The sequence below is a fragment of the Eptatretus burgeri genome, chromosome 17 (genome assembly GCF_056783735.1).
Source record: "Eptatretus burgeri isolate ZD-2024b chromosome 17, Ebu_testis_v1, whole genome shotgun sequence".
NCBI classification, from domain to species: domain Eukaryota; kingdom Metazoa; phylum Chordata; class Myxini; order Myxiniformes; family Myxinidae; genus Eptatretus; species Eptatretus burgeri.
The window spans coordinates 15,307,749-15,322,870 of NC_140977.1; the positions used below are offsets into that span (position 1 = coordinate 15,307,749).

General features: G+C 47.2%; 1 protein-coding gene across 1 annotated transcript in view; it reads left to right on the forward strand.

Annotated features, from left to right (window-relative positions):
• The window catches only part of LOC147009383 (uncharacterized), a 107,602-nt gene that overhangs the window by 68,000 nt on the left and 24,480 nt on the right, over positions 1-15,122 (forward strand). The gene's annotated exons all lie outside the window — the stretch shown is intronic.

Below are 15,122 nucleotides of genomic sequence, written 5' to 3' on the forward strand. Positions count from 1 at the left end.
TTTGTAATGAAGTTGTCAATAAGGGTCTGTTTTGTATTTTCACATTTGTAAATCGATGATATTTCTTGTCGGGCTGACATAATTATTTCAATTTTTTTGCTAGTCTTGGTTCCCAGTATGACAAATAGCCCCAATATTATTTGAAGATAGAATTGGATCAGCTCAAAAAGGGTCTATCCATGTGAACTGACGGAAAACGTCGAAATTGACCATTTTCACACTATAAGGCTCTTATTGGTGCCTTTAAATTCCCTTGAGTCCAATCCGATAGAAAATAAATATTTTTTCTAATGATATTGCTTGAAAGTTTCTTCGAGTAAGATTAAACTTTCATGCTAGGTACCGTCAGGATTAGGGAACTGATATGACTCGGCTAGCAAATTGGGGTTGGCCAATGAAAATCTCCACCGGTCCGTCACATTTTACATTTCAGTCAATAGTTTAGACTGGTAACATGGCAAGTAAATTGTTGTTGGTTATAAACTCAAATACAATGGGAGTGATTAATCTGACCAAGTATCATTCCCTTATTCCCCCGATTAGTGAAAATATCATCCGATGAAAATTTCTCCACCGGTCCGTCACATTTTCAGAAAGGTGATTTTTCTGTGTAATTAATGTTATTTTCCATAATAAATGCTTTTGATTATATTACTAAGCTGACTGATAGCATTGATGCAGTATTTTATTCAGGTTATCATTTCTGGACAATTTGGGGTTTTTGACCCTTCGAATGACAGTCATCAATGAGCTGACAATCATTTTAAACATGGTTCACATAGCATTATGAAACAATGGTACAAGCTATAAAACCCCGAAACTACAATGTTTTGTCCAGGACCAATCATTAGAGCTGACTTTGCTGTTGTTTGAGCTGAAAACTTGCATGTCAGTCTGACCAAATCAAAAAATCCTACCCTATTTTGAAAATGATGACATTTTGTGATGACCAATCCTTTTTATAAACTTTTTTTTGCAAAATGTTCAGTGAATCTTGGATTTTTTTTTATGCTGCAACAACTTCACTGCACATGAAAATTGATGTTTTTCACAACTTCTGAAACAATTTGGCTCACACTTCGCTGCTTTGACCCCCCCCCCCTCCACCAAAAAAAATTGTACATGTTGCAGGTTCTTTAGGCAATACTGTCATTGTATTCCATGTTGATGTATATTTTGATTCGGCGACATATAAAATGTACAAATGTTTTGATATTCATGTAAAATCTGAGCCTGTTCAGTAGTTTTAGAACGAGATATTCATCTGGAATACTTACCCAGCACGGTTTTGGAGATATGGAGGGGCAACTTTTTGTGTTTTCCAAGATGGTGCCTGCACCACATGACCTATGACATCATGATTATCATTAAAATATTATACAGGAGGAGGTACTCCTGTGGTGAAAATTTCATGTCAATCGGACCAATAATTTCAGAGAAATAAAATTCATACTGATCGAATCAAGCGTTGTACCTGTCGAATTATGACATCATAATTAAGGTACTGATGACATCATTAACGCTAGTGCGGGCCTGTAGGTGCGTGCCAGTATCGCAGCTTCGTTCCTTCGCTCTCGTAAACGACGACTGGATTGGGAATGGGGCATTGTTTCAATTAGATTGGACCAACCATATCATAAATGGCCATAACTTGGGAAACACCTGGGAAACATACTCAGGTCCCCAGCGTCAATTGTGACGTCATATCAAACGAAGAAGAAGAAGAATTGTGCCACCACCTCTCTGTCTCGTCCCCCTCTCTCGCCCCCCCTCTCTCGCCCCCTCTCTCACCCCCTCTCTCACCCCCCATCTCTTTCCCCCTCCTCTCTCGCCCCTCTCTCTCGCTCCCCCTCTCTCGCCCCCTCTCACCTCCCTCTCTCACTCCCCTCTCTCTCCCCCCTCTCTTTCCCCCTTCTCCCCCCTTGTCTCACCTCCTCTCCCGTGCCCCTCTCTCGCCTCCTCCTCTCTCCCCCTCTCTGGAATTGTGACGCTCCTCTCTCCCTCCCCCTCTCCCCTCCTCTCTCACCCCTCTCTCTGTAAATGTATTCACAAATGTCTACCAAGCACAACAATTAATTCAAACCTTGGGAAAAAACAGCTTTCAAACCCTTGGGAAACAGCTGTTTCCCTGGGATTAATTAATAATTTGAACAATTAATTCGAACTTTGGGAAATAAGTAGCTTTCAAACCTTGGGAAACACTTCTGAAACAGCTGAAAAGGATGAAGAACGATATCAAACCTTGAAAAGGCACATACAGGTACTCAGGTCCCCAGCGTCGATTGTGACGTCATATCAAACGAAGAAAAATAAGAATTGTGACGTCAATCGCACAAAAAAACACAAAATAAATAAATATTAATTGTGACGTCATTCGTTACGTTATAGCACCGTGTCCTGTCATTGGTTGACAGATAAATGGCCGTAACTTGGGAACCGCTTGTCCGATTGATATCAAACCTTGAAAAGGCACATCCGCGGGTCCCCTGCAATATTCCTGGCAAGTTTCAATCAGATCGGACTGGCGGTCCTCGAGAAACGGCAGTCGCAGACAGACACACACACACACACACACACATTGCTGGAATTATAGATAGATGTATTATTCCCCAAGGGGAGTACTTGACAATTAGCGAAGTTTCAATTTTTTCCATGGAGCAGTTTTGGAGATGAAGGTGCAACTTTTTTCAATTTTTCCAAGATGGCAGCTGCACCACGTGACCTATGACGTCATAATTTTTTCAAAAAAATTCTGCAGGAGGAGCCTCTCATATTCTGAAAATTGAGTCCATCGAACTCACAGTTGCAGAGGTAAATATTTTTTTTCATTCGGATCAGATCAAGCGTTGTACTTGTCGAATTATGATGTCACAATTAAGGCACCAATGGCATCATCATCAACATATCTTATTCCCCATTGGGAGTACTTGACACTGAGCCATGTTTAATTTTTTTTGCATTGAGCGATTCAGGAGATATCGAGGTGGAACGTTTTTCCAAGATGGCGTCCATACCACGTGACCAATGACGTCATAATTATGAATAAAAAAAATTATTGAGGCAGAGGCACTGCTCTGGTAAAATTTTGGTTGTGTGAAGATCACAGACCCTGCCGCTGGCACCAGCCAGCCCATTTACCCATCACTCTGCAGACTGGCCAAACACGTCCTGCTGATCCCTCATAACGCCTACTGTGAGTCCCTCTTCAGCATGGTCAACAAAATGGCAACTGACCAGAGGAGCACGTTGGGACGCGGAAAGGAAGGTCACGTCAAGTCAAGCGTGTACGAGGACAGCCATGGTGTCAGAAATACTCTGTGTGTTTGCTGGCAGGGAAGATTAACATCTTCAAGGCGGATGGAGTCAGCTGCTTCTCGTGGAAGCCAGATGCCGACCTCTTAAGAAGGCCAAATCTGCCACCTCGGCTCTGAATAGCTAAATGTGCATCTTAACTGTTAAAAACCTGAAAACTGTAAATATGTTACGAAATCAGAGTGGCCAGTCATTTCATTCATAAATATGTATCAGTGAGTTTATGTAAACTCTTGTGTACATGTATAGGCACATACATATAGAGCTTGGACAGTGAGTAATTTATGGAAACATGACTGATGATCATGAAGTCTTAGAAAAATAAAGATTGGTGAGTAGATCAACCATGTTAAGTTTTCTCTTTTTCACCCTAAAAATATGTTGATATATTTCAGCTAACTGTGGTCTCAAAATGCAGGAGATTGCACCATTTTGCTTCATTTTTTGATTTTTTTTCCGGGGGGGGGGGGATGCCCCCGGACCCCCTGAGGGACGCGTGCAACTGAGTCGCACGCCAGCCTACCACTTTTCCTTCAAAAAGAGTTGGCAGGTAGGTATGCCGTACGTGCGTGGCCGTACGTGCGTGGCTGTATGGGCAAAAAAAAAAAAAACTTTCAAACAACCACACAGTCCGTTCCCTCGCTGTCATAAACGATGACTGGATTGGGGCATTGTGTTTAAGAAAATGGGGAAAGAAATCGAAAAAGTACAGAAATCGAGAAAGAAAGTGTTATGATGATATGTTAGGTGGTCATATTTTGGACCATTAGCTGTGTGTTAATCAGCTGTCAGGATTCTAACCTTGCTTGTAACTGTGCATTATTCAAACCTTGCTTTAAAATGTTGCTTTAAATGTTTCAGGCTACCAATGTTCCATGCACCCCACTGTTTTTGGACAGCGCCCAGCTGTTCCTGTTTCTTGGAAACTAAGCCCTTATCACCCTTCCTGTTGCTCTGTGGTGGTGTGCCCTTTGTGCGACCTTGGAGAGAACTGTGGAACTGTTTCTTCAGTGTATGCTGCCCACACATTCCTATTCTCAGTGATCACCAAAGCTTTGCCTTTGTTATCAGCAGGTGCTAGTGAAGGAGTGTAGGAAAGTTATTAGTTTGCAAGACTTGCATATCTGAGAGTTGTGTAGGTGGCTTGGAAACTGTGGTTGCATATCTGAGAATTGACCGATTCAACTTCCCCTAGGGCCCCGAGGGAGGGGGGAAAGAAGCCCACTGCCACATTTATTTCTTTTATTTCTTTGTTTCTTTATCCCTTAGCATACACTTTTAGTCCACACCCAGTTTTGCCTTTACACTTTTAGTCCATACCCAGTTTTGCTTTGTGTGATTATATATGTGATGGTTTTGAAGCATATTCTTAATGTGATTCAGGGGAGCCTGACTGAAGGGTCACTGAGTCACATTCCGCATGCGTGTGGTCTTCGGAAATAAAACGTGTAATTCGAGGATCCTCATCTGACTCTGTCATCTTACTCGGCCGAGTGGAGAGTCATAACAATTGGCGACGAGGATGGGATTCGACTGATGCTGGCGGTGTGGACGGTGGGACTCCACTTGGTGTACAGCGATCGCAAGGGATCAGCTAAAAGGTACGTGGTGATCGCACGTAGGGCACCTAAAATAGGGAGCCCCAGTTAGGCGAGCGCTGTACACTTGGTGGGTTGCGCCCTGCTGGACGCAGCTCCAGGATCTGCTCGAATCAAGAACTGTAACGGTAAACACATATGAGGTGATTCGAATGCGGTTTGTCTGAAGAGCACAAAGGGGAAGGGCTGTCAGGCAGTGTTTGTAGAGCCGGTAAGGGTCGAGGATAAAGGTATCCGTGTGAAATAAGGAGGAAACAGGTTGGAATCCTGTACCAAGAGAGGGAAGGTTAGAGGCCTTCATTGGGTTTGAGGCTATTAGGCGGCGGGTCGAAAGGGACCTCAGTCCCGGTGTAAAAGGAGAAACGATTTACAGCTATTAGGCGGCTGATTGAAAGGGACCTCAGTCCCGGTGTAAAAGGAGAAACAATTTATAGCTATTAGGCGGTTGATAAGATAAGAACAAAAGAATGGGGAATAAATCTTCAAAGAACGAGAAGATACCAAAAGGAACAACATTGAAAGTCATCAGTGACAAATATGGAATCGATAACGTAAAGGGAATACAGGATTGGGTGAAGTGGACCGCGGGAAGAAAAGATCCCTTTCCGCTGACTGGATCCTTAGATCCAAAGATATTAAACACAGTGAGTAATGCGCTGATAGAGGGCAAAGCAGGAGGCCCGAAACAAAGTGGATCACACTGGAAAGCATTGGCCGCGTGGCTAATGGAGTCGCAAGTCGAGACAGAGCATAGGCGACTCGGACTAGAAGGGACTGTGAACCAACGGAAAATACAGGACGAAGAACGACAAGGGAGACTAAAACAGGCGCTAGACCAGCTAACGGAAGTTAAGACACAGGGAGAGGACAAACAGAGAGAACTAGACCAAGTGTTAGCGCAGCTGACGGAGGTCAAGATACAGAGTGAGGAGAGACAGGAGAAGTTGAAGCAGGCGTTAGCACAGATAGCAGAAATCAACGACGACGTGAACCGAAAGACGACAACCCGACTTGGGACAACAAAAGGAATTTACCCTGTCTTAGAAGGGGACAGAGTAAAAGGAGGGACCGACATTCACCAGTTCCCCATGATACAAGCAGCAGGGGGAGATTGGGTTTGGAGATCATGGACCCCACAAGACATTAGGGGAGTAAAAGCTAGCATGGAAGAATGTATAAAGAAAAACCCAAGAAGGGCCATTCAGATATTACACGACCAGATAAAAATGCAGGGGCAACCAGGACAGACATAGGGTTTATCTGCACTGCTGTCCTGCCCAGTGCGGTTTGGAGCCGGCGTGCGGCAGCCTGGAGTGTAAAAATGGAAGGAGAAACAGATACCACCTTAAACCAACATTACCCGGAGGGAGCCGACCGGGAGGCACAGGCACTGTACAGGGGAAGAGTACAAACCCTGATGGAAGAACTTGCGGCGGAGATGGCCCCAAGGGTGATGGATTGGCAGGCAATACAGGATGTCACACAGAATCCCAAGGAATCACCTGGGGAGTACAAGGCACGACTGTATGAGCAGATCGAACTGCACTCAGGATTTATTAACATCGCACAGACGCCCTCCATTTCCTAAACACTATGTTCGTAGATGGACTGTGTGACGAAGTAAGGCGAGAGGTGAAAGCGGACATGCCAGGGTGGAAAACGGCTGACGTAGATGCCGTGTTTGAAAGGGCAAGACAGGCTTGGCAGACTCTAAGAGAAGAGGAACGGAGGGGAAAGAAAGATACCAAAGCTCTAGTTGCAAGAAATCTTGAATTGAAAAGCCGTAAATACGAAGAGAGGGAAAGCAGGCCTCGCTGGGAAAATCCAGATTGGGAACCCTGGTATGAAGCCGAACGGGACCAGCGGAGACCTTGGAACCGAGAGAAGGAGCCGCAAAAACAGGGAGAATGCTTTAACTGCGGTCAATCCGGGCACTGGTTTCGGGACTGCCCGGCACCGCCTAAACAACGAGGCTGGGGCTCGCGGCCACCACAACAGCAAGAGAGACCAACGGCGCCCCCTAGAGAATATGAGAGGAGAAGGGAGACAGCAGGAAGAAACTATTGACATGAGGACACCGTGGTGGCTCCGCAAAGGGAAACGCGGAACGTAAGGGAATTGACCACGACCTTAAACGTAGAGGGGAGACAAGTAACATTCCTGGTAGATACAGGGGCCACCCGGTCAACACTAAAACAAGGAGAGATAAAGAACCTGCCACTCTCAGGCGAGTCAGTGAGTGTGGTGGGGGTTTCGGGACGGAGAGAGGATATCCCGATTTCGGACAAATTACTTAATTGAAGTAGTCTCCCTGCGGATAGAACATGCATTTTTGGTAGCCAAACACACCCCGATGAATTTGTTAGGAAGAGATTTGTTGTGCAGAATGGGATGTACCATAACATGCAAGCAAGACGGAGTTTTCATAGATGCTCCGCTGGCATTGCAAGAGGAAGTAATGACCCTCATGATGACCGAACTCGGACCGGTAGTCTATTGGTTGCGGGTTGTGTCACAAGAGGGGAGAGATAAACTGACTAGGGATTGGGAAAGTGCGAAAAGATTGCGGGACGTAGAGGAATGGTTGCGTGGCAACGACATTGAATTGAAAGAAGTGGAACTGCCTTTACACTGTACGGTCTATTATGACGAAACAGGGCAGGATTTTGATTACTCGGACAGAGTACATGAAGAGTACGCTACCACACGCACTTTAATGACAACCACTTTGTGGATCGGGAAAGAGGGAGCGGCAATGGAGGTGGAGCTAACTAACAAGGAACGTGAGCTAATGAAGCACAGAGAAGGACTTACCCCGCACGTCTCAATGGCGGTCGGTAAAGGTCATAGTGCCGAAGAACTGGGAAGAATGTTGACCAGGTTGAGATGTGCCTCGGAACCACCAGGGAGGGATAGTGAAACCCAGAGCACTTTACAGGCCAGTCGACGGGGGGATGGATGGAAGGTATGCTTACCTGATCAGATTTTGTCATGTATGCTAGAAAGGCATGAGATGAACAGCGAAAGGCCACGCCGCCAGGCCAACAGGGAAACGAGAACGGAGGAAAGACTACAGGAAGTACCTGTTGAATTATGGACACGACATCCGAATGACGTGGGCAGAGTGCTAGCCGCAACGCCCGTGTCTATCCAGATAAAGGAGGGGGTACCCCTGCCTCGAGTGGCTCAATACCCGTTGCGCAAAGAAGCAATAGAAGGGATCGCTCCGGTGATAGCATCATTACGCGACCAAGGGGTGATAATACCAACTAAGAGCCAGTGTAACACACCAATCCTGCCGGTGGAGAAACCCGGAGGAAACAAATGGAGGTTCGTACAAGATCTGCGAGCAGTGAATAAGTGTGTGAAAGCGTCCTTTCCCGTGGTGCCACACCCGGTTACGATACTGTCAGGGGTGCCGTCCACTGCGACGCATTTTTCCGTGGTAGACTTGTGCTCAGCGTTCTTTAGCATACCGCTAGCCAAAGAGTCGCAACACTTGTTTGCCTTCAGCTACGACGGACAACAATACACCTGGACTGTACTTCCGCAGGGATTCTGCGATAGTCCAACGCTCTTCTCGCAGGCTCTGAAGGAGGACCTGGAGGACATAGAGCTCCCGGAAGGATCAGTCATGATACAATATGTGGACGACCTGTTGGTATGCTCGGACAATCAAACGAAATGTGAAACGGATACTGTAGCGCTGTTAACAGCTCTCGCCCGAAAGGGCCACAAAGTCAGCAAAGACAAATTACAGTTTTCGCAGCCAAGGGTGACGTATTTGGGACATATACTGGAACAGGGGCAGAGGAGCCTCGGAGCTGAACGGGTGGAGACAATCCTAGAGCACCCAAAACCCACTACATTGCGACAATTGCGGCGGTTCCTCGGAATGACGGGGTACTGCCGGCAGTGGATCCCTGATTATGCAGTTAGGGCGCGATCACTGTACGACATGGTAAAGGAAGCAGAGGGGGATAAGATCTCCTGGACGAATGGTGCGAACAAAGACTTTGAAACATTGAAGCAGGCCTTGTCAAAAGCACCAGCATTGGGGCTACCGAACTATGATCTTCCCTTCACCCTATTCGTCCATGAAAGAGGAGGGTTCGCCCAAGCGGTGCTGACGCAAGAACACGGAGGAAAGAATAGGCCGATTGCGTACTACAGTAGTCATTTGGACTCAGTCGCCGCCGCCTATCCTGGGTGCTTACGGGCAGTAGCAGCAACGCAATACGCAGTAACCGCAACAGCGACGCTGGTTTTGGGTTCTCCGCTGACCGTGAAGGTACCGCATGATGTGGTGGCGCTGATACGGCAAAATAAGACACAACATATATCAGCGGCACGAGCAGTTCAACATGATTTGGTGCTGTTGCAGGCAACTAATATAACGATCGAAAGATGTTCGCCACTGAACCCAGCCTCCTTAATGCCAGCGGGCGATGAGGGAGAGGCACATGTGTGTGAACAAGTGCTGGTGGAAGAGACAAAGGCTAGGCGTGACCTACAGGAAGCCCCGATCGAGAATGCAGAATTGGAACTGTTCGTGGATGGAGCGGCGAGGAAGAACCGATGGGGAAAAACCATCGCTAGCTTTGCAGTATGCACCGCAAGCGCCACCTTGAGGAAACAATTGTTACCAAAGGGATTTTCAGCCCAACAAGCTGAGCTGGAAGCATTGATATGCGGGTGTGAGCTGGGTGCGGGTAAGACATTGAACATATACACAGATTCTAGGTATGCCTGGGGCATCTTACATGACTCCGCTGCCATTTGGGCCTTGCGTGGCTTTAAGACGTCCTCAGGGAAGGTTATCCGACACGGGGACTTGATCAAACGACTGATACGAGCAGCACAAGAGCCGCAACAGATTGCAGTGATTAAATGCAAAGCTCACACAGGAGGGACAGATGAAGTGTCAAAAGGCAACGAAAGAGCAGATTTAGCGGCAAAAGCAGTGCTCGATGAGGAGGAGGCGAACCCACAACCAACGACCGAACTTTACGTGGAGCAAATGGTAGACGGTCCACAAACGCAAGAACAGCTGAAGGACCTGCAGGTCTCCGCAACTATGGAAGAACAGGAATCATGGAGGGTGAAGGAGGGTGCAAAGCAAAACATACATGGAGTATGGGTGGATGAGCGAAATAGACCATTTGTACCCCGGATATTGCTACCATGGCTCGCCTCACTGCACATGCGCAGGGCCATATGGGAATAAAAGGTGGCGGAAATTATTCGTCAAACCTGGAATGCCCCAGGTGTAACAACAGCAGCAACAGAGGTGGTTAGCAATTGTGCGACCTGTGGTAGACATAACAGGAAGTATGCCGCCAAGAAACGGGGAGCACACCCACCCCCGTCCGGACCGTTTCAACACCTTCAGATGGATTTTATAAAAATGCCGGCATACAAACATCACCAATATGTGCTGGTAATTGTGGATATGTTTTCTAAGTGGGTAGAGGCCTTTGCCACGACCAATCAGGAAGCTGATACAGTGGCCAAACTACTTTTACAGGAAGTAATTCCGCGATTTGGGATTCCAACACGACTATCCTCGGACCAAGGAGGGTCTTTTACGGCAAAAGTAATGGGAAAAGTAGCCGAAGGCTTGGGTATCAACCAGAAACTGCATTGTCCGTACCACCCCCAGTCAGCAGGGGCAGTAGAAAGAGAGAACCAAACTCTAAAGCAGACGCTTTCCAAACTCTGCGAGGACCAGTCAATGCCCTGGCCAGACGTGCTGCCGATAGCGCTCATGAAAATGCGGGCAACAAATAATGCCACAAGGGGCTCTCGCCCCACGAAATAATAACAGGACGTCCTATACAGTTCCCGGTCTCGGCTCCGCCAGATATGGGAGATTGGGATTTGGCATGTATGACTGACGGAATGATGAACTATTGCAGAACACTCACTGCTACCATTAGGACTTTTCACTCACAGGTACAGGAAGCATTGCCGATACCTGCTGGAGACCCGTTACATGATTTCCAACCTGCTGAACGAGTTTGGGTGAAAGAGTTCCTGCGGAAAGACGCCCTGCAACCCAAGTGGACCGGGCCCTACACTGTACTTTTGACCACGCTCTCGGCCGTCAAAGTGAGGGGTAAGAGTGCATGGATACACCACTCACACTGTAAACGAGCACCCAAGGAAGCCGCTGAAACTAGGGAACCGGAGGAGGTAACCTCAGCAGAGGTTCCGGCTGTGTCCGATTCAGTCTTTTACCGGGATAGTGAAGACGACGACGAGGGGGAAGACGTGATATCTCTACAGAGACCCCCTCCACCACCGAACCAAGACGGGGCTGGCCCAGCAGGACAAGGAGAGATAGGACAGGGAGACCCACTGCAAGCAGAGCCAGGTGCCCCGCCGGACCCGGGACCTGAAAATGTAGACAACAGGGATCCTGAAAGACCAGCGCTAGAACCAAACGCCCCGCCAGACGTGGAGCCGGAACCTGGACCAGGCACCCTGCCAAACGTGGAACAGGCAGGTTTAGGCGACAACAACATTGTAATACAGGAAACAGCGACAGGACCTTTGACGACACAACATGCAACTCCTGGTGCTAGCGCTGCTCCTGTGCGAGGGCGGCCTGTCACTAGGCAGCAAACCGACAGCCTTAGACCCCGAGAACCATACACGCCTCCTACACCTCGACCACGAAAGGGGAAACGGGAGTGAGTTAGCAACTTCTTTACAGCGTAGCAGGAGAGGGGTACCAAGAGAGGTGACAGCAAGCAAATATGCAAATTTTGGGACAACCCATAACAAGGAGTTAGACACAGTAAGAGTCTTTTCAGTTAACCTTACCCAACCTTTTTCGTCAATGATTCCACACCCATTAGACATAAAGGTACCGTTGCTCCGACCTCAACAACTCATAGAAATACCCTGCATCCTAGCAGATGGGTCTAGTGACCTGGTAGAACGACACAAGGAACTTAAGGCCATCGTATGGTACTACGATATTGCGGGGCGGGTTCTCTTAGTAGCTCGACAAGTAAAGAAACAGAGGGCAAAAGGGATCCTTCAACCGACAAGGATATGAATGGGGCCAGCATGCAAGTCTGATAACTAGAATTCCGCAAGTACCAGACGACACCCAATTGGCATACTATTGCCGCGTTCTATTGAGCAACCAAACAGCACGGAGTAATTGGATACACTTTGATGTACGCAGACAGGGGCCGCCGACAAGGCCCCCGAATACCTTTGTAGCCCTAACCACAGAGATAGCAAACATTGAGAACCGGAGTGAGTGCTGGGTGTGCCTTAAACCACCATCTGGCCTCGTGACCGGACTTCCTCTTTTCGTACTACCATTAACCATCTTCAATCATGTAACCGGACCAGTAGAAGGGCTCGAAGCTAAGACCTCAGCCCGTGGTTATACACAACGGGTCTATGCAGGGAAGAATCCGAGTGCTAATGTAATGGTGGTGCCATCTCCCCTATGGGTAGAAAACACCAGGGGAGCGGTCTGTTTTACAGGACAGGGAGCAAACAGAATGGGGAAGTCAGAATGTGAGATTCAACTTCCCCTCCCGAAATCAACTGACCAGGAAGTCATCGCTATTAACCCGGACACCCAGGTAGAGGAGCAAGTAACATTCACAATAAAAGCAGCCTTACACCATGACAACGGGATAATCCCGCCAAAAGGCATTCACTTGGTTTGCGGGGACAAGGCTTACCCCTACCTACCGAAAGGGTGGGAAGGGAGTTGTTATTTAGCTTCAGTATTTCCGGACAGCAGGATTAAGACCACTTTTTACCCTACCCCTGCACCACCACGGCATCGACGCAGCGCATCAGAGACAGGGGATCCGGAGGGATGGGCCAGTGTATCAGAGCGCTTAGGGGTGATCAAAGGCACCTGGTGGGAGAAGGCTCTTGGCTTTTTCATGCCACATGCCGGTAATACTATTAATAGCATTAGGTTAGATGAGCTTTCGCAAGTTTTGGAATATTTAGGTAATGTAACCATGGCTTACTATACAGAATTAACAGAGATGTTGGTATCAATGCGCGCTATGGTAATGCAGAACAGAGTAGCTTTAGACATGCTTCTAGCAGAGCAAGGAGGGGTATGCGGAATGATTGAAGGAGAATGTTGCGTCTGGATCCCGGACCCAAAGGACATAACTGATCGTGCGGTGACCCGAATTAAAAAGGTGGTGGAAGTTCTCACAAGCAATCGAGTGGAACGTGAGGAAGGTTATGCATGGTGGAAGTCGATCTTCCAGGGCTGGGGAGGTTGGTTGTTGCGACTAATAGGGTCAGTACTTTTAATCATTGTGGTGGTAATTTTTGGGGTGTTTCTAATCAAACTTCTCATTACCATTTGTTTGAAGAAGTGCTGCGCAGCGTCACCCCTCACCCAGGCCATTATAATAATTAACAGCGAACTCTCTGTTGAGGACGACTTGGCCAGTAATGGGAAGGGGGACGACCAGGGCCTTCAGGGGGACGTCATACACGTGGACCTAGGCCAAGGTTTACAACCATTCCTCCTTGTTGAAGCAGATAACTAACCCAGGAGAGAGTGCGTGTCGTTTTGCCTTCCAGTGCAAGATGTGACTCCTGCGCTGGACGAGCTTACACCCGTGCCTTGAGTACGACTTTTGCTACTTGCTTATGTATAATTGTTTAAACAATAGTATTACCACTGCTGCTAACATAGAACAGTATTACGTGTTAACATGGTGTGGACTTAGCATTGAATTCATACACTGCAGCTTGAACGGGAGGCATGTGGCAGTGGGTAGGACAAAAGGGGGAAGACAATGGTAACAGAAGCTAACCTGAACCACCGGCAGTTGGGGACTTCTCATTTGGAGAATGTTGATGGCTATCCACGGCATTCGTAAATCCCATTTGGCAGGCGCGGGGGCCTAGGGGTAGCTGCTACAGGAACCAAATAGGGGTCCACTCGGTTGGTGAGTATCAGGTGTGGCTGGGGAATGGTCAAAATATGACCAAGGAGGGAAACTGTTATGATGATATGTTAGGTGGTCATATTTTGGACCATTAGCTGTGTGTTAATCAGCTGTCAGGATTCTAATCTTGCTTGTAACTGTGCATTATTCAAACCTTGCTTTAAAATGTTGCTTTAAATGTTTCAGGCTACCAATGTTCCATGCACCCCACTGTTTTTGGACAGCGCCCAGCTGTTCCTGTTTCTTGGAAACTAAGCCCTTATCACCCTTCCTGTTGCTCTGTGGTGGTGTGCCCTTAGTGCGACCTTGGAGAGAACTGTGGAACTGTTCCTTCAGTGTATGCTGCCCACACATTCCTATTCTCAGTGATCACCAAAGCTTTGCCTTTGTTATCAGCAGGTGCTAGTGAAGGAGTGTAGGAAAGTTATTAGTTTGCAAGACTTGCATATCTGAGAGTTGTGTAGGTGGCTTGGAAACTGTGGTTGCATATCTGAGAATTGACCGATTCAACTTCCCCTAGGGCCCCGAGGGAGGGGGGAAAGAAGCCCACTGCCACATTTATTTCTTTTATTTCTTTGTTTCTTTATCCCTTAGCATACACTTTTAGTCCACACCCAGTTTTGCTTTGTGTGATTATATATGTGATGGTTTTGAAGCATATTCTTAATGTGATTCAGGGGAGCCTGACTGAAGGGTCACTGAGTCACATTCCGCATGCGTGTGGTCTTCAGAAATAAAACGTGTAATTCGAGGATCCTCATCTGACTCTGTCATCTTACTCGGCCGAGTGGAGAGTCATAACAGAAAGAATACAGCAAGTCGATAAATGAAGAAAAAAATCGAGAAAGAATACAGTAAGTCGTCACTATCTGGAAGTCCGGAAGTTAAGTCCTTACTGTCCAGAAGTTCGCATATCGCAGTCACGATTATTCGCAATTTAGTTTTAATGGCCAATTATTCAATTAACGCCAACGTATTTTGCCTTTTCGGAATGTCATCGCAAGGAAAAACACAAAGAGAAAGGGAGGTGTGGGGGGAACTTACGTGCTAAAAAAAATTACTTCCTGCTTCAGAGCATACCAGCTAACTCTGATGTTACCGAAATTTAGAGCGAACGCAGTGAGCGTCATACTTAACGCGTGCACATGAGAGAATAGGAAACAACAACAACAAAAACAAAAACAACAACAACAACAACAACAACAACAACAACAACACAATACCTCTGGCGATTTGGAATCCGTGTCGTTGGATA